Source organism: Cyprinodon variegatus, unplaced genomic scaffold (assembly GCF_000732505.1).
Source record: "Cyprinodon variegatus isolate N-32 unplaced genomic scaffold, C_variegatus-1.0 Scaffold519, whole genome shotgun sequence".
NCBI classification, from domain to species: domain Eukaryota; kingdom Metazoa; phylum Chordata; class Actinopteri; order Cyprinodontiformes; family Cyprinodontidae; genus Cyprinodon; species Cyprinodon variegatus.
This window is the reverse complement of record NW_015150972.1, coordinates 270,432-296,445: the sequence shown is the minus strand read 5'-3', so window position 1 is coordinate 296,445 and position 26,014 is coordinate 270,432. Positions and strand designations below refer to the sequence as shown.

At 39.1% G+C, this 26,014-nt stretch overlaps 1 protein-coding gene across 1 annotated transcript in view; it reads left to right on the top strand.

Annotated features, from left to right (window-relative positions):
- The window catches only part of LOC107094997 (bifunctional heparan sulfate N-deacetylase/N-sulfotransferase 1-like), a 71,783-nt gene continuing 45,769 nt past the window's right edge, over positions 1 to 26,014 (top strand). The window contains exon 1 of the mRNA XM_015390943.1: positions 1 to 177. The gene's annotated coding sequence lies outside the window, so the exon portion shown is untranslated. The remainder of the gene's footprint in view (positions 178 to 26,014) is intronic.

The following is a 26,014-nucleotide window of genomic DNA, read 5'->3' as shown; positions in this document are numbered from 1 at the left end:
CGATGCTCGGAGCTGCAGAAACAGAGGGGCTTTCTCACATTTCCCGACCTGTCCCCGGCTGCGACCGCCGCTCTGCCGCTTCCACAACACGGCCGACAGAAAACCGAGGCGACCACCCGCTCCAGGCTCCCTCTACAGCCCCGTTTACCCCAACCAGCCCGGACCAAAACCCACCAGGTGAGGACATCGACACACGAGGCGAGCCCGCTCGGTGCGGCTCGCCTTTCGGTAGCTACAGCAGCGAGGAGCTCCGGCGCTCAGAGGCCGGGGGCTCGTGTCTGGCGCAGGCGGAGATGAGGCCAGCTTTTTCCGGCCTGACTTTCCCCGGCTCTAAACACAAAGCCCCGGCGGTAGAGTGGAGGCTCCGCGCGGCTTTCGGGCTTTCTCGTCGGGATTCGGAGCAGTAGGAGGAGGGGAAGCTAGCGTTATTGTTGACGGGGTGGAAGTGTCTGTGCCCTGGGATAGAGCTGCGCGTCCGGCTGCTGCTCTCTGTGATTTATCGTCGGAATTCCTTTATGGAGTCTGGGTCCCTGCAGCGCAGCAAAGCGGCTCCACACCAACTTGTTTTTCTAAGTTTGCAGCAGCCTGGATGTGCACAGCTTTATCTGCTCCACTTAAGTTGAAGTTAGGGCGAGGAATCCGAGACAAAGTGTAACAAAAAGCAGGAGAAATCGCCCTGTGTGTTTACATTAACATCCAGTTAGGCTGCAAATGAAAGAGTGGACAAAAGATTAGAAAAGCAAAGCAATGAGGGCTGTAACTTTCCATTAGGCTGGGGCTCAATTGTCATCTCTGATAACATACTGAGTTATGCAGGAGCAAAATATGTTATTTAAGGCGTGCAAATAAAATCCCCAATGCTTAATAATCGCTTATTAATCAATTTATTTTTTTCTTGATCTTTCTGAATTGATTTGTTTCCTTTTAAGGATTTTAAACAGAAATATTTGCTTGGAATAACATAGTATAACAAGAATTATAACCTTTGATTTTTGTTAAACCAAAATACCATCTAAGTGCTGTTGTTTGGAAATGTTTACATGCTGGAAATGGTGACAATTATTTGTTTTCAAGCATTTAATGGGTACAAAAAAGAATATTTTTTCATGCATTGATTATATTTTACCTGCTCATACCCTTTGGTAATTTATTTATGTTTCAAATTTGACATAAATCTTTTTTCTTATTGATTTTTATGCATTAATGGTCGGAGCTGCTGGTTTTTCTCTTTGCAAAGTTTCTTTTTTTTATCAATTAGAGAGTGATCAAATTGCAAGATTATTCACATTGATGTATCTATCTGTTCGTCCCTTATGTTTATCTGGTCTGATGCATCTGGCTACATGTGGATTTAATGTATTTCGTAACTGAGAAGGAAAAAAACAACACATTTTTAGTCTTATTTATGATTCATTTAATGAATAAGAAACACAATATACATTTTTTTTTCTAGAATCAGCTTTTTGGCCAAGATAACATACACAAACAAGTAATTTGCCTTTCTTTCATGTGTACAGCCTGCAGACATTAAGTATATATATCTATACGCTAGAGATTAAATGATAGATAAAGGGTATAATATGAGTATGATGGGACTATTTAGATAGATAGATAGATGGATGGATAGATAGATAGATAGATAGATAGATAGATAGATAGATAGATAGATAGATAGATCGAGCAGGTTTTGGTTGTGCAGACTACAAAATCACATGAAAACTGGCAGAGTTTGATCTATGGCTAAACAATTAGTGCTTCTGATTAATTTTTTTTTTCTTTAGTACTGAAACTATTAGAATGTTTTAGATCTTGTGGATGTATTATTAGCCTTAAATTTATGGCAAATTTATCACTAATGATGCAATGTCAGAAAACAATCGTCTTAATAATCATCTTTCTGGGCAAAAACAGACATGAATGCATTTTATGGAGCATGATTCCCTCAGTTTTTCTTTGCTCTTTTGTAGGAAGTAGAATATTTTCTCTACAAAAGTTTGTTTTAATGTTTATGGCAATCTCTCTGTGCCTGTGTCTTCAGAGCTCAAGCTTTAGCTTTTGTTTTTGTGGAGCTAATGTTTGCTTCCACCTAGAGCTGCATCTATTAAACACTACAAACACTTGACTGTGCTCTGCAGGAGGAAAAGAAAAGGGCCGTCCAGACCTGCTTGAAATCTTTCGCCCTGGGGATGCATGCGCATGCAGAAGCGCGCACCCAAGTGAGCAAAAGATTACTGAAGAAAAATGACTCATGCTCAGAATGTATTTGGCAAAGTCACAAGGACTTTTCCATGCATTTTTCGCCCTCAGCTGCAGAGCGAATTCCTGCAACGACAACATACTCGTCCCTCTGGTTTCATAAGATCTATTATTTGATCAGTGTTTCACATTGTTGTTATCCTCCATCTAATTGTGTATCGCTTTGCTCCTCCCTGTATCTCTTAGTGGTGGTTGGAGGGGGGGACGCAGCTTATTCCATTTGGAGATTACTGTCATTCGTTTGTCAAATTTGCAGAGAGCCGACTCTCAAGTTGTGTTCTGTTTATTTGTGCCAACTGTTTGTCTGGTCGATCTAAACCTCCATCTGACTGCTCCCGCTGCCTGCCAAGCATGCTGTGGTCTGGCACTTTCTGATGATGGAGGCTGCAACCGCTGCTGCTCCAAGCGTTCGATTATATATTAGCGTGTTTTTGACTTGGATAGACCTACGTTTTAATGCCTTCGAGTTGCCCCAACTTACTCAAACATTCAGCTTGTCGCCTTCTATAGGTTTAAGATGAAATGCATTCTTTGCTGCAGCTGGAAGGGGAACAAAAAAGAATAAACACAAAAGAAAAAAAAATAGATCAGTCATTGTTATCTGCACTTCATGATGTCAGTTTAATCGGGTGCAGGTGCAGTAACTCTACCATCACATTTATTGCTAAGCAGAGTAATTGTTGGGAGCTACAGGGTCCACAACATGCCAGCTCTTGTATTTTTCCATGTCACTGCCTCTTGTAGGCACTCTCAGTGTGTGGGGAGCAGACCTCTCTTCAGAGTGTGGCTAAAGCCAGGCATCTTTCCAAAACTTAAAGCCCCCCACCCCCTCGTCTTGCACACACACCCACCACCACCCCAGCTCCTCTGCTGGGTATAAGCACGGCTTTGTGCTTCGGTACTCCTCCCCGGCGGTTCTTATTCATATACTACTACAACGCCACTTGCTCTGCTAGATGGTCGTATCTACAGCTGGGAGCTCTCCCAAAATATCCCGCTGTTTGACAGACAAACTCGCATGTTTCCTCATTAAAAAATCAAATCCTTGGATTGATATGCCAGAAGGCGAGAGGCAGGGTGTAATATTGTTACCCGTGAAGCAGCTTGTATTTAGGTTTCTAAGCTCAGGCTTTGCAGTGGCGAGGGGTGCCCAGGAGTAGGAGCAGAGTAAATACATTTCAAACAGCTCAGCAAAACCGAGTATTAGCAAATGATCCGATAGCATCTGTAATCCTCAGGAAAACCTGGAGAGTTGTCTTTTTATTTCATTTTTTTTGACTGGTGCTAGTCTCTATTAGACAGTTGGCAAGCACTGGATGGGAGGGGAGGGGGCGTCCACATGTATGACCGGCTGTCCAGGCTAACGGTAAGGCTGAACACTACAGTATGCGGGTAGATCAGATTACTGGACGATTAGCCGCGGCCCAGAGAAATGATTTTCCTCTGTCATAATTCCCCAGGCTGAATTATGCTGGCCAGTGACTCACAGATACTCCACACTATGGGCCAGAGTACAGCGTGGCATAACTGTTGCTCTCTGGAGAAGCAGAAAAAGACGGTTAAATATATGTATGCTGCCATCGCTGCAGCAGAGAACAAAGCAGTCCTCAGTCATTGTGACCCAACATTAGCAGATGAGCAAAGGTACATTTCAGAGCCACAACTGAGCAGAGAGCAGCCTGAGTAAAAATGCTGTTCAAACAACGTCAGCCTGCTGTTTTAGATTTTTTTTATTACAATGGTTATAAGGTGTAATGGTTTTTAAACAGAAATGAATTCATTTGAAACATACAGGCAAACAGTATTCATGATGTTGTTTAAAGAACAACCAAATTCAGATGATGCATCTTATCAAATGATCTGAGTTTATGTTACTGATTTTAGCTTATTCAAATTTCTCTTTAGGAACCATGATGTATAAAGATTTTTATTTAAAATATTTTCCTCCCAGCCTTCATGCAATGATGGGTCATTGATTATACAATATATATCGCAGATAAGGCATTACCACATTTTCTGTGTAAAGGATTTGCTTTTATTGTTGTGGAATTGATGTGTTAAACTAGCTTTAGCCTCTGATATTGGAGATTATTGACAGAAGGATTGCTGAAATAGCAGCGTCTGTGAGTATATGCTGGAAAAAGAAATATGGCAGCGTTCCCCAAAATCTCACATTTAGGTTAAAGTTCTACAATCTTTGCATTACTCTCTCTCTCTAGCCTTCCTATTATCTGCCCTGAAATCACTCCTCTCTCTGAATAAACCAAACTTCTCAAATCTTAAAAATTCAGATAAAAAAAAAAAAAAAAAAATGATGTTACAGCTGTTCACCTCCCCCTTTCTTTGACTTCTTCTAAAACATTTGACCCTCTTTCTCTCAGTAGCTGATGGGTGTGTAAACATCGACCCTCATCGAAACATGTTAACAATTCATTTAGTGAATGCTGAATGAAAATCCATGACATCTTCTCTGCAACTGTTTATGATGAAATTTTCAAGGAAAATTGGTAGTAAAAATATGTTGTTGTTTTTTTTTATTTAATCCTTTTTATTAAGATACTTTTGGAACTAGTGGATTTTAGTGAAAGTAAGGCTTAATTTTGAAAGAGTCAGGAAAGTTGGTTTTGATTTATATACCTGATATCTGTAAGAGAAATAACATGGTCAAATCAAATTTGAGTTGTTTGTTTGTGTCAGTTGATATCTGTGTAAATAACCTTTAGAAGGGCAGATAATAGGGGTGTCCTGTTGCAATTTTTTATTTCCGATACGATACCGATATTGCAGCTATGAGAATTGCCTGATTCCGATATTGGCCAATACGATGTTAGTATGAGTCACTCCAGGTTTTATTACTTACTTCATATCGCTAAATGTTAGAAAAGGATTGGACAAATAAAGTTACTAAAACAGGAAAAAAGGTCAATAACAAAAGTTAGGAAAATAAATGACCCATTGAAAATGAACAGAAGCAGAGTGTTTCTATCAGCATGAAAATATCCAAGAATTTAGATGCCCGTCAATGTAATCCGATGTCAGTTTAGACTCATACTAATATCGGACCGATATTAATATCTGGCTGAGATTAATATCATTTTGGGACATTCCTACTAGATAATATCGCAACATATCAGCTTGGGACTTCTGCATTGAATTGAATAGAGATCTCACAGTGACAGTCTTTGTGAAATTACCAGTATTTCTATCCTGATAATCATCCACCAAATTGATTAAACATCCTATTGTGATTAAAGTGGTGATTTAAATCCCTCGAAATTAACTTCCAAGCCAAAGATTGTCAATTGTGATCAGAACAGTTTTCATTTCCATCTGCTTATAAGGTTTAATTATTTACTAATATTCTTTACTGATGTTATGATTTCTTTGCGTTATTTAATTTAATATTTCGTTTTAGGAGTGATTTGTGCGTTCTAAATCAGGCTGGCCTCTGGTGTAATGTTGGTGAGTAGAAACAGACAGACGGGGGGGTGAGCATTTGAACGGGACAGCTGTTGAGGATGGGACTGTGTTTCTGAGGTGCGTATCCCCTCCCCTCGCCATGAATCCGATACATTCCTCGGGCTCCTGTATCCAGACAAATAATGGCGGCTGGGGTGTAGCGTTTCATCAGGTGCCACATGACTAGAGCTTAAGTGCTGGGAAAGTAAGCGCGATGTCATAGGGCTCACAGTTGGCCAGCTCTGGTTGCTTCATAGATCAGGAAATTTGCCAGAGCAGAAGAGGTTATGTGAGATATGGATTAATGCTTGTCAGAAGACCTGGTTAATACAGCAGCTCAGCCTATCGTATCCATTCCCCTTCAGTATTGTTAGATGCATTATGTCACCCATTAAGGTGCTCTGATTTCAATGTTCCTTCATTGCATTAGCCTCCATTTTGCTCTGGTTTGGCACTCAGTGGCTGCCACAAGGATCAATAATCCTCCGCCTAGTGATGTCTGAGGAATGACAAAAACAAACTTCATCGTTGCATTTTATGTCACCATTTCACATATAACTCTTTGCTTTGAGCAGAGTTTTCTTTGCTCTCAAAGCCCTTGAGCTAAAGGCTATTTTTACAGCATGAGAGGGGGGAGAAAAAAAAGGAAAAAACGCCCCGTTTTATTTAGCGGTCAAAAAAACAAGCTGTTGGGTGTTAATGGACTTCACCTCAGCCATTCCAGCAGACCCTGGGGCTACTGCGCGTTCATGAGCTCGGTTAGGGAGCTCTCGGCTGTGAGCCCTGCTAATGAAGCCATTTTCAGAGATGGAGAGATGCTGTAATGGGAACACACCACTCCACTGCAGGATATTCTAACCCCGTCCTCATCGTAAGTGCCTTCAATCAAACAATCTGATTAGATAACTTTTTCTCCTTTGTCCGTGTAGTCCTTTGGAAGGGTCTTAGAAGAGATATTTGTCCCAGAGTTGATCATGTAAAGGATAAAGATTTTACCTGTCTTTTATTTTGGTGAGCCTTAACGAGGGGTGCAGGTTCTCCGCTTCTCTGGAAAGGGAGCTTTGATTGTGCTTGTCTAGCATTGGATCTGAAAATGTTTTCTTGCAATGTGTGTCGGATTTCCACCCTGTCTTACCAAACCCAAAATTCAGTGAACTGAACCAGGATGGAAGATGTTTAAGGGGCCTATGGGTGTTGGAGGGGCATATGGGTGTTTATACAGTTGTCTGGTGGCCCCTGCTGACTGCAAATACCACACATGTGCTCCTACCAACTGTAAAGCTGTGTGCAACCTGCTCTGTTCATGCCTCGAGTTGGATGCAGTGTCATTGGAAATGTAAAACTGGGGGGAAAAAAAGGTTAAACGCCTATCTGAGGTCAAATTTAAAAAATGTTTTTTCTGAATTAAAGTAATCTAGACATCTTTTAAGTGGATACACAAGTTGTCTTAAATTTGTTAAATCAAAGCTTTCTTTCACTTTGAAAAGCTATTTTATGCTACAGTTGGATATAAAATGAGGAAACGGTTAAATAAATGAGTTTATATTAGAGATATGCTAAGAAATAATCCATGTATGGTTCTACTGTGGAACCCTAAACTATATATTTTTCTTTCTATGCACCTGTAGCAGCCTTCAATGCACTGATTAAGGACATCTAGCCATTTTTAAGATAATTGTTTAAATACAACTCTGACCTTTAGTAAGGACTTTATTTCTGAACTTATTTGATAGTGATTTGTTTAGGAAGGATTTGGGATTGTGTGGCAGAACAGCTGGCTTGTATATCCAGCAGGCTGAGGTATTTGTGAAGCGCTTAAAAAGATGAGATGCTATAAGAGCTCTAAACAAAGTATTAAAAAATGAATGTATATGCTCTTTCTCTGCTTTTTCATATATTTAATTTTGTATGGTAATGAGAAAGCTCTTCTTTTTATATCATGAAACTAATGTCTAAATTAAACTTTTTTTCATGGTTTCAGTTTAAATAAAAAAAAAAGAAATGAAGAAATGGTACATGGATTAGAAATGAAGTCTATGAAAACTTTATAGATAAAATAAGAAATGTCTTCATACATTTCTGCCACAAAACTAAAATTTCTGGATTATTTTCACATTTATTAGAAATAAAATTATAATCTCTGTCGAACGTCAACATTTGCACACAAAAAATGCTTTTCATGATGAAAATCATCAATTTTGATAGTTGAACTAGGATAATCTGTGGTATTATAAGGTCAAACGTTTGTAAAAACAAATATCAGAAGTCCATTGAGGCATTCGTGGTAAATTCAGGAGATGGGATTGTTGATATTTTCCAAAGAAACAAAAGATTATTATTATCTTAGTTATCTATTTCTGCTTAAGGTATCTTTACAGACAAAACTTTGTTAAAGGAATCTATTTTCTAAAGAGCAAAGAGAGAGCAAGAGTTTAAAACGATAACAGGAAGGTTAATTGGAGGGAAATTGTCAACTAATTTAGTAATCGATGAATTGTTAACTGGAGTTTAGAGGCTCTAAAACATGCCTTTAGCTGACTGAGCAACTCACCATCAGGAGCAATTATAACAAAATTGTAAAGAAAAATAAAAACAAAAATAAACATAAGCACCATTGATGTAAACATTTTGCATTTAAGATTAAAAAATCTTTTTCTTCATTCAATATGCTCTATCCAGAGCTCCTCAAGTAGAAACATTTTAGTTTCACCTGGTTTAATTAACAAAAAAAGGTATTCTTTAAAGAACCTCTTGCTATTCGATTATTAATTGATTAATCAAAAAATAGTCAACAGCTTACCGTAATCAATTTGCAAAATAATTCTTAGTTGCAGCCCCACTACAATTAATTTGAAAACATGTACTGCATTTCTGCAATCTTAGAGTAAGGATTGTCTAGTAAATACAAAGAAAAGTGCATTTTTAGTGATTCTAGTCATGCAAGCTGCAGTGTTTGGCAAGGCAAGATGGTAACCATTTGAAATGTCACGTCAATCATTTTTATTCTTTCGCTCCTTTTACACATTAAGAAGCTTACTTTACTATCGACCATTGACCAAATGTGTGTGTGGGTGTGTGTGTGTGTGTGAAGAGGAAAAAAAAGATAAACATTTAAACTGAAAAAGGGGAAAAAAGGAAAAATGAAACCCTGCATCTTTTCTCTCACACTATCGAGGTGAGATCTGCTTTACTACTGATAACAATTATCAACCGCTCATGGCTGGAAGGCCATATTATTCAACCTGTTCTCACATCTCTGTATACTTTGTTTGCTAAAACTGGTATTGATGGGAATAACAGAAGAGTTTTACAACGACTAGAAAAAGATTGTAATGATACAGATTTAAATAGGTTTGTGGAATGTTTTTTGTTTTTTCTACTACCTCCATCCTACTATTATTTACTGCTAAAATGACTCTAATTGATATAAATATAAGAATTTGATATAAAGATCCTTTGTTTCAAGAAAAAAGAAAAGATTAAGTCTCTGGTTAAACATTATACCCAAGTATTTTTTGCTACTTTTTTGTGCCAAGAAGAAACACAACCTGCAGAAAAATACAGTTTTCAAAACAAATTCAACATTCATGGCTTGATCAATAAAGAAACTAAATAATGAAAATTCCCCCCAGCACTTCCTCTTATGCGTTTCATCTTACCATTTCTTTATCAGTAAACAAAAATAGATTATTCTCCCTTTATTTAATAAAGACTTGCAATAATGCTGAAGTTCTTGTTTCCTTGTTTTCCAGGAAGTGCTTTATCATAGCGTTTAACCTCAGGGATTTTGATGGATTAGGTCAAACATTGTCCTTAGGGATTAAACAACCCCACAAAATGCAGCCGCTGAATTATACTTGGTTTAATCTCTAATAGCTTCCAAAGAAGGATTCATTTAAGTGTTTGTAAAGGTATTGGATTTCAGTATCTTTTACTGGGTGTAGCTGCTTTAGTGTAGCCAGTTTTACTCTGTTTGAATTGGAGGCTGTAAAAAGCTCACTGATATGAGCCGATGCTGTCTGGATGGAAACCGATGCTAAGTGTTTACCAGGCAGTTTGTTTTGCAGTGATACTCTAAAGAAAGCCAGGAGCGGACGCCTCCACAAAGGTCATGCAGAGGGTTCGGATTTCCTTTGTCAGCCTGCGATGACAGAAACTGATTGTCTGCAGGACAACTGTGCTTGTTAAAAGGATGCACGTCTCCGACCTCATCCAGTTTTTAGGTGCGGGTATTTTAACGCTCCCACCAGGACTGTAAAACGTAGCTGACGGTTTCTTCCCTCTGCATCTATGGGCTGAAGCACCAGCACGTCGGTTGAGCCAGGCTGATTCTTGAACAGGAAAGTCATCCAGGGATACGAATGGACATTAATACATATAAACAGCTCAGCCTTCAATCTAACCTAATTGTTATGTTGCATGGATAAGTGCTCAGCTAGAGATATGGATCATCTCCATTTTAGATTAGTATGTTTCATGGGCAAATGGGCCTAAGCTGATGACATACCCACTTCTTAGCTTGAGTTGCTGGGATGAAAAGAAAAGCAGTGCTGCAGACCCCTAGGATGGAGGTTCTGGCAGCCTTGAGCGCACCCTCCACTGATCCGCAGCAATGCTGTCTCATCCATCCTGCGTGGTGCAGCCGTTTGTGTGTGTCGGTGTGTGTGTGTGTGTGTGCGTATGTGCTAATACTGGTGCAGTGCCTGTCCCTGTCTCTGCAGGACAGGTGCTGGCAACCTGGAGGTCGGCATAGGCACAGATGGGGCAGAAGGAAGCTTGGAGACTTTGAACGACAGCAGGATGAATGAGAGTTGTTTGGAACAGTTTGGGTTTTTTTTTTCTCTAGAGGAAGGGGTGCGTTAAGTGGTTTGATAGCCGGCTGTTCCGAGCGGAAGGACCCAGCAGCAGAACCTTTGGGTCCTTACAGAGGAGCTCTTCGGCCGTGCGAAGCTTAACTAGAGGAACTTGAGCAAAACGACACAGTTCTGCAAACACAAACAGTGGTCTGCCCCCTCTGTGAAGTGTTAAGTGGTCGGATAGAAATGGTGAATGGGACACAGGTGTCTGGACCAAGCCAAATGAGCCCAGCCAAAGGCCTGTGTTTGTTTTCTCTCTGTAATCCCCCTGGAGCTCAACTCGGGCCTAATGTCTCCCTATCTCTGTGGGCTGAGGTGAAGCTGATCAAGAGGTTCTCAATCTGTCAAGTTTCCCATAACCCAACAATGGCTAATGATGATGAATTATTATTGTGATAATAATTGCTTTGTGAAGGAAGGTCAGATTTTCCAGCTTCCAGTTTTAGGTGTTTTGTATTTAGGTTTTAGAGCTGTAAGAGAATAAAAGGCGAATATTTTTTTCCAACATGATGCAAAATCCAAACCAATCTAAACTTTTCTTTGAAATTCTGATTCAGACCATTACAGCTCTTTTCCTTAAACATCCCCCTCTCTTCTTTTCCTCCGTCCTTTATTCTGCTCGGCTGCTTATCTTCCACACCGAAGCGGCTTTTGAAGTTGGAAAGGCCGTGGCTTTACTGTTTTAGTTCTCAGAGTGCTTGTGTGACAGGTAGTGAGAAGCTAGAGGCGAGTAATGGGACTCCATTATAATCCACAGCCGTTTCTATAGTCGACGCCCTTGCTTCTTTCTTTTCTCTCCAACGGAGGCCTTTTGCCGACGTCCTATCCACTAAGCTCCTCTTTGTCAGCTGGCAGCCCAGAGGTGCGCTTCAGGGTTTGAAGAACAGCTCCATCCAGCCCCCCTTCCCCTCCACCTCTCCTGGGAGAGCAACAGGGTGAAGTAATGGCTTGCTGAGTTTGGTCCTTGCATTGTCAGCAGCAGCGGCTATCCTCCACGCTGATGTGATTGTTTGAATAACCCCGTGGCCTCCGCAGATGGCCAGGCCTCAGACCCGGTTTATGATAACCGCACAGTTAATATCTGGCCTACATAACCGTCCTCCTAGCTACTTAACCCCCCCCTCCCCAAAACAACCTCCCATCGCTGCTCTCGTTTCTCCCAGCCACCCTCTGTGCCATTGTCTCCGTGTGCGGCTGTTTTTATTTCTCTATTTGGCTCCAACTTTTTCCCCTTTTCTGAAATTCCAGAATCGATTTCTTTTTGCGGGCCCCCAGGCGTCGTGGGTGATAGCTAGAGACAGTGTGGCAAATTAAATTTCGTCTCACCCCCTCCCCATTTACTTTCGCTCCCTATGGACTTCGGCACGACGGATCAGTAGAAGGAGAACGGGAGCGTGCAAAGATGGAGGAAAAAGCCCATTTCCAATGCATTACTGTCTCATTCCTCAGGGTCTACAGTGGAGCTGCACCAACATTTCTATTGCTTCTTTCTCCCACTAATTTTTCTTTACTAGCTCCATCTCGCTGCTGCTGTTCTTCGCACGCGGCCCCATAACCTGAAGGTCTCTGCGTACTCGCTACCACTGCCAGCTCACGGTCTGACCCACTTTATTAGTTTGGCTTTAGTGAATCATTAATCGAGGTTATCTAACTGTTCCTGTAATGATTCTGCGGCGACTTCTGTGTCAGCCGCTCTCTGTTCTCCACCAATCAAGCTGTTTCCCCACATGCTTCTTCTTCCACACATTTGTTTCCATCATAATATCTCTCAGGGAAGAAAAAAAGCATTGTTCTTCCTCGTGCTAGGCTATATGTTTAATAGGTGCGGCATGCACTGTAATATGTCATTGTGTCGGCTCACAATACAAGAACTAAGTGCCCTAAATGCAAATTAATCTTACAGGATGGCAGCGGCTGAATGGAGGGTGTTTTTTTGGGGGGCTAACAGTGGCAACAGGGAAGCAAGGAAGAGAAAAGAGCATGTGAGGATGAGGAGGAGGTAGATGAAGGGGAGGGGGTGTTTGGATGTAGTCATACCAGGCCCATTCATCATGCAGTGCCTGCTGGGATGCGCTGGGGTCAGTCCGGCACAACACAATTACAGCCTGTTCTGGTTGTGTTGTGTTGGGCACCGCTGTGTTCTGACTCCGTTCTCTCGCCTTTGTCGGGGCTTCTCTGTATTTTTTTTGGGGGGGTCTACTTTTCGTGCACCATTATTCTACCTTTAAATATTTTCCTATGCTTGCTGTTCGCGCTTTCGCCTCAGCATGGCTTTGAAATAAACATCTCAATTAGCTGCAGGTCTATTTCCGTGTTTTAGTCCTTTCTGTGCTCCACTTTCTTTTTCCTAGAACTTTTCTTTTCCTTTTGGCTCATGCGCTTCCTGTGCTCGCACCATGCATCGCTTGGTCCTCTTTGATCCACAGCCTTGTGATTTATGCATTACACGGGCCCTGGTTATGGAGGTTTGAGATGCATGTAAGCATGTTGTTTATCCTTTCCTGCCTGACAATCCTCCACAAATCCACAGATGTTTCCAGAAGGCTGTAAATGTCTGCTGTGTGCTTTAATGTCGGTTGACAGAATGTCCTGATCACGAGAATATCTCTGCCTTTACTTCCATATCTGTTCCAATTGCAGTGAAAGATATTTTCTTCCTACCAGGATCCTTAAGGTGGTCTAAAGGTCTGAATGAAAACATCCCAGAAGGGTCCGAGCAAGTTTTCAGACATGTTTGTTAACAGTGTGTGGAGCAGAACGTTGTTTTCCGACACCATCAGTTTTTTTATTCGCTGTAAACAAAAGCAGAAAAGAGCAGAGATTTGGCGCGACATGTCTGTATCTCAAAGCATGTTTGTGTTTATCTAGTTATATTATGAAATCTTCTGTTTATTCATTTTTAATAAGTGCTTTTTTTTGTACCCTTATATGGAAAATTCTCTTTCCTATTACCATTTCCCAGCTGGCCTGTACTGGCTTCTGCTTCGTGCACAGAGCAAGATATGGCCATGGTAAATTCTAGACAGACGTAACATGCTAGGGATCAGAGGTTTAACTGTTGATTTCTGATCATTTATTCTAAAAAGCTTTAATCGGTGTTTCTGATTTTTAGCAAATTCATTAGTTCAGTCTTCCTATTTTCTATACAAGCAGCTGCCATAATGGTGCAAAGTTTTAGCAAAATAAGGCCTTTTTTTCCTAAAAAAAGACCAAGGTTATGGAGCTGCCTCTGCATCCCTAAAAACCTACTGCTTGGATAAAATCTTTTTTTGGGTGTGTGCAGCCTGATCTTTGAGAATCAAAGCCAGCAAAAATCCTTCTGGTAAATCTCATTTTCTCTTTTACAGCACAGATCAAGGCTAACACAGCTTAAAAAAAATGCTCCATATTTCAATACATTTGGTATTTTTCTGCAGCAGTCATATCCTAACTTGATGGGAGCCATCAGTTTTGCACATTTCTTAGTTTTTTGTGGGTCTTACTGATAATTCAAAGTATGAACAATAATTATCTGGCTGATGGTTTAACCCGTCTTTACCCTCTTATACAGTTTCCTAGATGTCTAACTGTACCGTTACTTCATAATGTCAACATTGCAGACATTTCTAAATGCAGCCTCTCCCATAACATGATTTGATTCCATCATAGCTGTTGGTACCAATGTGTATGATGTTAGGTATTGGACACACAGCTGAAGTTTTGTGCAGGACTTGTGTGATGTTTGTTGAACAGCTGTAGGGATAACACTTTTCACAAAATACGCTGGATCCTGTTTGGATTCTCAGCCTTCTGTGTAATTAAATTGCCATGAAATTACAAAGCCTCATGCCGGGGATGTACGCTCTGTCTCTGAAGAAACAGCCTTGTTTTGATATAAAGGTGTAGACTGTCAGGATTTTATGTTTGCTTTTGTAGTTGTTTTTTTTTTTCTCTAGGCATTTGATTAAAAAGCATAAACTGTTGTTTTTTTTGTGCAAAGTTTTAAATGAAAGACAAACGACCCAAACTTTAAGGGGTTCAGAAATCCATTGGGTGGTGCCTTTGCAGATGTGAACTAATAGGAAGCCTAAAGATTGAAAGTATGGCAAAATGAGGTCAAAATATGCAGCAGGACTGAGCATCTGGAAGCAATTTGAAAATATGGATTATGTTCAGCAGGATCCATGACAAACTACATTAATGCCTCTCATTCCTCAACTGTTTTGGTCTTCTCCTTAGAACATGGGAAAGTCCTTTTCCATCCAGATGATCGTTCTTCAAATAAAAACTCCATAAAAAGCTAATCCTTAGCTTCTTTACATTGACATAAGTGGTCAGAATAAATGGCATATTAGACTAATTAGTCATAAGATTTTTTTTTAATTGATTATTAATTGGATAAGCAAAGATTCTTTAAAGAAGACCTTTTTATGAAATTAAACCAGGTGTAACTCGAACTTTTCATCTTGTGGAGTTCTTGATAGTGCATATTGACAGATGAAATTTTTTTATATTAAATGCAAAATGTTTATATATTTTTTTCAATTATGGTCTAATCATTGCTGTAACTGGGTTGCTCTGTCAGCTAAAGGCATGTTTTAGAGTATATATATATATATATATATATATATATATATATATATNATGTATATACGTGCATTATATCAATTTTGTTTTTACCTCCTTTGTTTTTAAAGCCAAAATGCATTCAAACATCTGACTTGGAATTTGATGGAGCTGGGCAAATTTTCTCAGTGTCCATGTTTTGTTTATGAATGACTCGAAAGGACTGAAAGTTGTATTCCACTGTTTTTGGCTGATGTGTGCCAACCATTAATGTATTTTATTTATTCCTTTTTGTTAATTAAGAATCGATACTTGGCATCAAGAATCGATGCAGTAGATCACAAAAATTAGAATCGCGTTGCATCGCCATGACGATTATTTTGCACACCCCTAATATATACGTATGTATTGGGGCTGCAACTAATGATGATTTTCCAATTCGATTAATCTTTCAATTATTTTTTCGATTAATAATCTGATAGCAAAAGGTTCCTTAAAGAATTTTTTCGAAATAAAACCAGGTGAAACTAAAACTTTTCCACTTGAGAACTTCTACATAGAGCATATTGTCAGATGAAAAAGCTTTTTTTAATCTTAAATGCAAAATGTTTATATATTTTCTTTACAATTTGGTATAATCTACACTCCAGTTAACTGTTAATTGATTACTAAATTAGTTGGAGATTATTTCAATAATCGATTAATCACGATTAACACACCAACACACACACACTTACAAAGTAAAAGCAAACAAATAAAACCATTGGGCATCTTTTGTTATTGTGGTAGCTGTTGTAGTTTTAAAGGTATCCAATAAACAAAGCATTAGCATTGTCTGCGTCTGACACAAACTGGTCTTTCAGCTCCTTTTTATAACCTCCACATCCAACAATAAGCCCGGTGATGTTGTGTAATCTAGGACAAGCTCTATCCAGGTCCCATGGTAACCGGTTTGCTAAGTACACCTGCTCGAGCTCCTCCTGAAAAATCTGTACACACAGCACCCCGTCTGTCATCGGTGTGTCTTTTTACATGCCCTAATGAAGCTCTGGAGATGTGTCTTCATGCCTCACTTTTCACTCCACGCCTAATTGTGTTGATTTGAAGTTTTTGTGTTGTGGCTCAGCTTCTCAGTTAGAGAAAACGAGAGATTGAACGCAGCAGAGATAATAAGAGTTACCTTTATTTGTGTTGGAAAGGCGGATCGGGGTGTGGTGATGTCCATAAACAAACACAATGAAAGAAGTTAATTTTTCTTCTTTATGTAGGGTTATATGATACGGACTCAGACCATCCAACTGAAAACACAGTGGGGAAACGTCAGCGTTCATCACCACCCAATGTGTTCCCTTATCAACAAATTTTTCAATAGTTTGAAATTAGAGTAATTAAAACTTGGAGTCTGTTTGGGATTTTAAAGTCTTTTAAAAGAAAACTACTGTTGATTTTTCTCTAAATCCTGATCCCCAGGTTTATAGTTCTGCTAAAGACAAAAGCTCCAACCCCTTAGTTCTTGGAAAATCTTGGCAATGAATTAATGATAAAGGTTTTAAAGACAACACCATTAGAGGCTGTTAGCAGGGTGCTGGCCTCTTCCCTATTGCATTTTGCAGAGCAGGTAATTTGAAGTGCCAAAAAGTGAAATGCATTGCACTTATTCTTCATCTTCCATCCTCTCATTTTCTTTTTTTTTTTCCTTCCCTCTGGCTACCAGAAACAGTAATATTAACCTCATCACTGCTTCACTGTCCTTGCATGGCCTGAATGTCATCTCATATGAGAAGTGGTCAAATGTTTTACTGCTCAGGGTCTTGAGTCTCCCTGGAGTTCTTAATGCATTATGGCTCCATTACCCGGGGGCGGGTGGATCAAATAATATATTAATATCGTGTTGTGAGCTGTCACACCCCACTTGGGTTGAAAAGTACTATGCCAGCAAAATTTTCTGCAGAGTAATACCCTGATAGGCTTTTTTTTTTTTTTTCCAAAGTCAGCCTTAGGGCTTGTTTGATTTTATTTTAGATCCCAATCCATTGCCAGTGACATCCACACCACTCATCCCCAAACGCTGCCCCCGCCATCAGCACACGCAGTTCCCATGCCCATCCATCCAACGGAGCCATCCTGACCGCTTGCACTCATCTCTGTCGGCGAATAGAGCGCAGACTTGTCACCTGAGGGATAAACTGTGTGATGGAAACTTGTATCCTCTGTGGTATGCGGGGTAGATGCTGAGGCCCTGCATTGCTTCGGCCGCCGAGATTCTGCGCAGACAATAAAGCCGAAGCCTGTCTCTGTTACTGAGGGAGTTATGTGGCTGGGCATGGCATTTACTGTTTGCACAGAGCTTTTTATGCCTCTTTAAATCTAAATTTGGGTTCTCGCGGTTCCTTTACAGTGGCAGTTTAATTTCATTGTATGTAAATATATTTGCTCATACGATTATCCAATTTGAATTCAGAGCTTGTATCTTTTTAATCCTGTGGAAAAAAAAAAAAAAAATTATCATCACTCTTGTGCATTTTTTTTTCAAACATCGGTTAGTGGTCTTGGTTTTAATGACTATGGCAGCTTGTCTGAGGTCAGCCTCTTTGTAATGTGAATGGCTGGGTGTCATTTTTTTTCTCCCTCACCCGACTGCCTCAAGCTCTAGACTTAAATTTATTCTGACCAGATTTCACTCCAGAGAATTACATTTGACACAAAACCTCATATAAATAGATGCTCCGTATGGTTGTGCCAGCATTTTCTCTGGATTTTGGCCTGAATAGGCGATCTGCCAATAAATGTCATATATAATCCTACAGATGTAGATGCAATTATGTTAGTCAGATTTACAAACTGACCACAGCGTAGTTACATCATGTGCACAACCAGACAGTCTGGAACGTACCAGCCAAAGTCTACTGGCAGCATTGGATCCACACGCAGGGAATTATTTACTCTTATGCTTCAGGTACAAAGTATAGCCTTATCCAAAGCTAGCAGATATACCACTCAGCAAAGCTCTGCAAGCAAAACCTTGGCTGAAAATTAAACATTATAGCAATTTTTGGGGGTCAACTAAGAATCCACATTATATTTTTATTTTATAAACTGATTAAAGGTTTGATAAATCATAAACTGTGTTTTTAGAAGAATCTGTCGTGGAAAAAAATCTAATTTTTTATTTTTCCAGTCAAATTATAATGTGGTTCTATTGTTTTAAAAGTATTGAAATGCTCCATAAGTTGATCTTTCTTTTTAAGGATCTCTGCTAAGTGTTGGATTATTAAGCTCAGGTTTTCACATTGGAAATATTTATGATTTCAAGATGAAGATTAAATGCAATCTAGCTCCAATGTGGATTCTGATGTTAGGGTTATAAGAGCCACACAAACGGGTTGGCAGGCTGATGAGCAGTGTTAATTAGTCTGCTCTGTCAACACATCAGGGCAACTCAGGGAAATTTGCCCTTTACAATCTAAAGAGCCTTTTTTTTGCCCTCAAAGCAGTTAAAGAAAACTGGGTTGGTGGCAAATTTTATATGAGATTTGGAAGAAAAAGTATACATCTACAAGAAAATTGTCTTTCTTTTAAATAAGTACTTTTGATTTTAAAATAAAGGAAAAACACAATTTGGGAAATGGAGGTTCATGCTCTATTGGATGCTTATCTAACATTTGTGTCAAACTGATGTAGTTCTAAATTATTTTTTCGATCTCTTTAATTTTTTGCAAAAGTTATTAATAAAAGTTGTGCAAGATTCAAATAGACATTTGCGACTCTGCAGCTGAGGGTTTCAGACCCCTCGGGTAGCTGAAGATCTTCTTCCTTTCTTACCTCAAAACTAAAGCTTCAAACAAGAACACTGTTTCCAAAAGCTGAAGGAATCATCCTGAGGCCTGAGTTGGTTATAATAATGACAGCGAGAATAGCCTGGGATTACATCACTGGGAGAAATCAATTGTAAATTATTCTCTAAAATCAGATTTCCTCACACATGCCATTCTCTTGGTTGGAGCAGTTGTTAACTAAAATAATGATGTTTTTATGCAATATGTTGTGAAAATCAGTTGTTTTTGTTTAGACTACAAGTTAAGTTAATAATCGTACTAGAATAGAATAGAAAATCCCTTTATTGTCCCACAATGGGGAAATTCTGGTGTTTAAAGCAGCAAAAAGATTATAGAAAAAATGGTCACACAAATATGGACCTTAGAAAAAATGTATAAGAATAAATTAAGAGTGAAGGTTTAAAAGATAAACTATAAAATACTGTACCGTAAAGTGTTTTAACAATATAAAAACTGTGCATCTGGAGAATAAATAACCAATGTACAGGTATGGACATTTTTACAGTTATTAATATTTCAAAAAAGCAGCGACATCAGAGATGTGCAAAATGACAGCAGCATGTTATTTAACTGACTAAGATAGAAACGGTACAAAGTCAGCATGAATGTAACAACTTATTGAGGTTGTTGGAAACAGCAATGTTTATGGGGTCTTACAGCAACTTGGAGGAAGGATCTGTGATAACGCTCCCTGGTGCATTTAGGGCGCAGCAGTCTGTCATGCATGGAGTGGAAGACATTATCCAACAGAGATGTTAATTTAGTTAGAAATTTACTGATCTAGTATTGTAGTAACTTGGACAGAACATCACTAATTTCTGTCAGCTTTTCCCTGGCGATGTGACTGAAACTGTTCCTAAAGTATTGGCGTCGGAAACATTTAAAATGTTGGAAGGACACAGTGGCGAGTGGAGCTGAGGCTAATGCATTGTTTACCATCCTCATGCTGCTGGTAAATGCTTATTTTCTTCCAATTGTTGTCCTTTACAATCATGACTAAAAATGTGAGAAATTAGGATAAAACTTTAATAATCTAATACAGAAAAAATCCATCTTTTTTGCCAAATATGTTTTTCATTCATTTTGTGCTTAATGATGCATTAAGAGCAAACTGACTCTTGTTATTTCAATATTTAAAAACGGAGGCAAAGGCTACTTTAAATACGCTAGAATTAGAAGATGTTTGTGAATTTAAAGTGACTCCTCTTTATTGCAAATTAAAATATGATTGTTATGATTTATAAATGACTACAGACTAATGTGACATACAAAATAAACCGAAATGATCTTGGTGACGTTTATCTGATGTATCAAGGAGTTCAGTGTGTTTATCCAACTTGTAGCTGAAATGTTCTGAAAGTAGCCAGGCTTATTGTAGGTACCTGCTCACTCTGCCTCATCACTACCTTCGCTTATCAGTTCCAGCTGATCCAGGCTCAGTCCTGGCAAAAGCCCGCTGCTGATTAACTCATAATATCACGGGACAGGTGGCGACAAGCCCCCGCGCTGCTCTGTTATCCTTTGCAGTGCGATCGGCTCTTCCAAACACAGCTTGATAATAAACTTTATATGAAACATTTTTTTTCTTTTTTTAAATTCGGGACCTTTCTTGGGAAAACCTTTCGCTGTGGAAAGTTGGTCCAAAATGGGAACTGTCCCCAGAAAACAGGGATATTTTGTTCATCCTAACAGTGGTAAAGCAAAGTACGATAGATTTCTCCTAAATGTTTAGTTGAGCAGTTATTTAGCATTATTTGGAGCTTATTTATGAAAAGGCCAAGTAAAAAAAAAAAATAGAGAGAAGTCAGAGGGCCTGACATTACGTTGTCCAGTTTCCAGCTTCCTTTCATGATTATACTTGGAGAAGCGCTAGAAATTGTGGATAACGTGTAAAACACACATCCAAGTCTCTTCCTCATAAAACGATTGTGACCCCTAAAGGATCCGATTTATAAGGTGCAGGTTAACCTTTCAACAGGCTCTAAACCAAAAGCTGCAGCTGCTTTCTTTTCATATTAGTAAGGTATGTGATGTGGCCACTGAGTTGAAACTAAAACATTTTGGTTAGGAGTGAAGCGTGGTGGTCTTTTGCTGCCCTTTCATCAGAATCTGACCGGTACATCACCATTCTGTTGCTTCAGGTCACGATCATCTCCATGCAATGTTTATCAAACACAGTGGAAATAAAGGTCATGGTCCTCCGTTACAAGATGTACAAACCGGCCATGAAATGACGCCCCGACTGACTTACAGTTGGTGATAAAGTGTTTTATAACCAAGTTAGGCTGTAATGTTAGATCCCCTGCAGCTGTGTTTGCTCTAAATAAATTGGAGAGCTGTAGTTTCTGGTAGGACCATTAAAAACTTTCATAATCTACAGTTGCTAGCTTGTAGGCATTGAATGTTTTATTTTTTAATTGTTTTTCTAGTTTCTTTAATTGTTTATCTAAAGCCATTAAATCTGTGTCTGATCATGTTGAACTGCTAACTGGTTTGGTCTGTTTCAAAACAAGCTGTAAGAAATCAGATCAGTTATTCACCCATTTAAATTGAACTCCACATTTTCCTTCATATGACTCAGATTTCTAAACATTTTGCTTTTAATTATTGAAGAATGATGCTGGGCCTAATCCTCCTACCTCTTCCAGATAATTTCAGTTTTCAGTCATCTCATTGGTTTTAGTTTTAATTCCTGCGAAGCGTCAGAAATCAGAAACGGAAACCTTGAGAAACCGCTCCAAGAGCTGCTCTGTAAGCAGCAGAATCACTTCCTTTTTGCTAACATACTTCTGTTAACTTAGAATAAAAAAAGACTGATTTGTTTTTTTTAGGGCAAAGTGTTTTTTCTCGGATGTGCCGTCAAAGCTAAGTGAATCAGGAAGAGTCTTGTACACGTTATAAGTCGTACAGCAGGTTTTAGCTCATAAACAACTAGGAACTAAAAAAGACTTATTGTCTCTTCTGTCGTTGCCTGGGAAGGAACAAGCAGTTAAAACTCAGGGGACAGACTGTCTGGTTTTAGATTTGGTCAGAAGTTGAACCGACATCTTATCTGGTGTCTCAGTCTGCAAACTTTGTGAAAATAATCAAATGCCAAATTCTAGTCGGAATGTTTTCTGAACATAACGTACTTTAGTTTAACAGAGTTAGGCTGCAGCAGTTCAGAGGTTGGTCAGAGCTCTAAACTTTAAATGATGTAATGTAAAGGTTTTTTTTTTCTTTTTGCATATATTTGTATGCAAACACACAACGTTTCTTTGTTGGATGTATGGAAAGGTGTAGAGAAGACATTTCTGGGAAATTATTTAAATATTTTCTATGCTGTGCCTGCAGGGACAAACCGAGCCCAACTTTACAGACTTTTTGACATGAGAGGTACCGTAGCTTTAAGGTCTTATTCAGCCATCTTTAGGTATATACTAGAGTAATAAATCTTATTCTTAATTTTTCATCTGCTCTGTTATTCAGAAGTAGGTTTTGCAAGTCATAGCAACTTGGCACATAACCTAATGCCATATGCCCCTTCTAACGCTGCTGAGATTCGAACAGTTTCCTCTGTAGCAAAAAAAAAAAAAAAAAAGAAACTGTGAAATTGCTGACTTAGCAGAGCATTTGTGCATGAATAGCTTTCAGCATCCTATGAATTACCAGAACATCCATGGATGAACTTCTGGTAATAAAGCAATCAATTTGTCTGTCCTCTGCGGTTTAGAGTTTTTAAATTAAGAGTAATTAAACAGGGAAAGGAGATCAGGCCCTTAAAGCTTGAATTTCCCCGTGTTGTTTTCCTCTAAAAATAATCAAATAGGAGCTAACAGGAGATTAAGCTCATTTACTCATTGTGGAATGTCATAGGCCTTGCAAAACAGTTAATTATTTATACACTTAGAAATAAGGTATGTTAAAAAACAAGTTGGATCAGATTTCAGCTTCAAGCAGATTCTCGCTTCGCTTGTCGTCAGAAGAGTGAATGAAAACGGCTTCTTTGAGCGAGCTGCTATGATCAGGTGCTGCCTTTTTCAGAAACGTCAAACGTTGCAAGTTGCTCTCAGTAAATAATTGAAGGCTGCATAATTGTTGAGCCATGCTGGACTACAAAGTAGAGGTAATATGAGTTTATTTGATACCTTTTTTTTTAAAGTGAGCTGGGAGGATGAGGGGTGAGACAAGGGTTGGGATGTAAGCAGGTTTCTACAGCCATGTTACAGATGGACAGTGAACATGTCTTCACCTTTCAGCAGATATGACTGTGACATCACCCCCGCCATCCAACGTCTCAGCTCTGCTTTAATTAGATGAGGATGATTCCTATAAAGTTACTGCCGTCCTCACTCCATTAGTCATATTAACAGTCAGATTCCAGCTCCTGGAGTTTCCTTTCCTCCACGTTTCACCGGGTGGGGTGGGGCGGGGGGGCGCTCTTCTCATGGATCTGTGTAACCTAGTTACTGAGGCCCGGCAGGGGAGGCCAATCAATTAATGAACAAAAGGAGCTCGCTCAGTGAGCAGCAGCAGCACAAGTCTGGGACTATAAACAGGGCGCTCCTAAAACATGGGTGCTGTCAGTTCTGCACTCATCTGATGGATGTTGTTTGCTTTGTTGTTTTTTCCCCTTCGGGGCTGTGAGGTGCTGTTTCACACACACAAAAAAAGAAAAAAGGGGAATAAATGTTACTGGAGTTCACCACAAAAAAGGGATGAATTTAGGTGATGCTCCATTATGCAAAAAATAGAATCCCGATTATTTTTTATCATCGTTAGAAGGATAATTATTTTGAATGGTAAAATGCTTGGATTGATCATGGTTGATCAACAGTCAGTTGTACTTAAAGTTTAGCAGAAATGTGTCCCCATAATAAACCGTAAAGCCTAGTTATTTTTTTTACATATAATTTCCAAAAATATAATGAATAGTTTAGTTTTCATTTATTTATTTTTATGAAGCATTGATGCTCCTTTAAACTGGTCTGAAAAGAATGACTGTGTGCCAAAACCCTGGAGCATCGTATTTTAAGAAGATCCTGAAAATATTTTGGCTTTTATTCTCGTATTTTATACTGCTGTTATGTTTTACCCCTGCTAACTAGTAGTCTACTGCTTTACTTATGCTACCCGTAGCTTATTAATTAGAGTCCTAAAATAGTGACCAAAGTGATAGGTGATAATCTTTTCATTTGTTTGTTTTTTAAATAAATATTTCCAGATTTTTAGCTCCACATGTTGATTAGTGCTGATACTAATACTGAAACAGTAGCTTTCTAACCTAACAGCAGGTTCTACAGCAGAAATGACCTGAAAGGTAAAAGTGATAACAGGGTTTATACAGGAATTTAATGCTTTTTACTGCTTTTTTTAATGCTCTTAGAAATATTTTAATGCCATCAACAAGTACCCATGATATTATATATAATCTATATATCATGTAAAAATCCTTTGTCATCTTCACCGTCGACAGGCTGCAGCCATGTCCCGAATTCCTCATTTTCCAGCCATTTTTGTTGAAATTAGCATTTTCCCATTCCCTAGCTTTTTCTCCGCCTCAAGCTTTTTTTCCGAACATATGGCGTTACGATCAACTGGAAGCAGTTCCGTGCAAACATGCAGAACATGATATATATATCTGATATATCTGATGAAATTATTTTTATAATTTTTTTTTTTTAAATAAAGCATTTTAAATACCACGATAATTACATTTACAGAAGTTTAATGCCAATTCAGGCCTTAATTTGAAAAATATTACTTTAATGACTTTTAATGATTTTTAATGACCAGCGGAAACACTGAATAAAATGACACATTTACTTTATAAAGTTTTACTGCTGTTTCCTAAAAGACTCCCACTTGGTTTCAAAGCAGTCAGCTTTCCCCAAAATGACAGACTTGTCTCAATATGTCAAAGAACATGTCTGCTTTTAAAGTGCCTCTTGAACTCCTTCTGATGTGGACGATAGTTAGCTTTTTAATAACATTCACCCCAAAGGCGAAGGCTCCTGATGCCGTTTATTGTTATACCTACAGCAATCTGTTGAAGCAAACTGAATATGGGTCTGTTCTGGACATCAGTGTTTTTTTTTTTTTTCTTTGGAAAAAAAATTTTTTTTCTTTTAAACCTAGATGCGGATATCAGCTAAAGAAATAGACGTGTGGTTGTAGGTTAAATGTCCAGGTTAAGACGTTGCCTGAGGGCAGCAGGTACATTTTGATGGGCCCCTTCCCTCATGTGTTATCCACCTGTGCCTGCTTGTTATCTTTCACCGCCTTCTCATCCTTTCCTTCTTTCAATACCTCTTTTCATCCTAGAGAGTACCCACCACTGCAGTCCACCCCCCCTTCCCCCCCATCCCTCAGGTCCACCCCATATTCTCTGCTATCCTTTGTCTCTCTAGCCTCCTGCTCTCTTTATCATCTCTCTTTCTTAATCCTGCTATTCGTCCCCAGTGTCCCCTGGTCCTTGGAGCTTCCAGCTCCCAGTGTGTGAGATCAGCGAACAGGCTGTTGTAACAAGCTGCTAAATAATGTAAGCTCAGGCTATAGGCCAGAGTTTCAATTAACACTTTGATCTCCGATCATACGAGGGGTTAGATGGACGTGCCGTAGACGAGGGGGAGGAAGGCAGCCCAGAGGACTTATTGCTTCTTCCTGTTGGCACCTAGAGGCTAAAGTTTCTCCATCCGGTTTCATTGTGGACGTCTCTATAAGCAGGAGCACAATGAGTATCCCTGTCCTTTGTTATTCTAACATTGATGTATAATTAAAGGGTTAGAAAGGCCATGCTAAATAATTAATGCTGCAGCGAAGAGGCCGTGGCTTTCTGAACTTTATTGTCCTCTGTATTTGCACTTGTAGAGCAGATAAAAAATTCACTAGTATGGTTTCTTTTCTTGCTCGGTCTGCAGTGATTCAGTGTGGAGAGGGGTCCTCTCTGTTTCATTCTCTTTATTTAAAGAACATAGTTCATCGTTTTATATCCTTTCCTTCGCTAATGAGGTCTAGCTTGTAACATAAAACGGTAATATTCCTTTCTGTGTTTCATTTGTTTAATTGGGTTAAGGAAAAAAG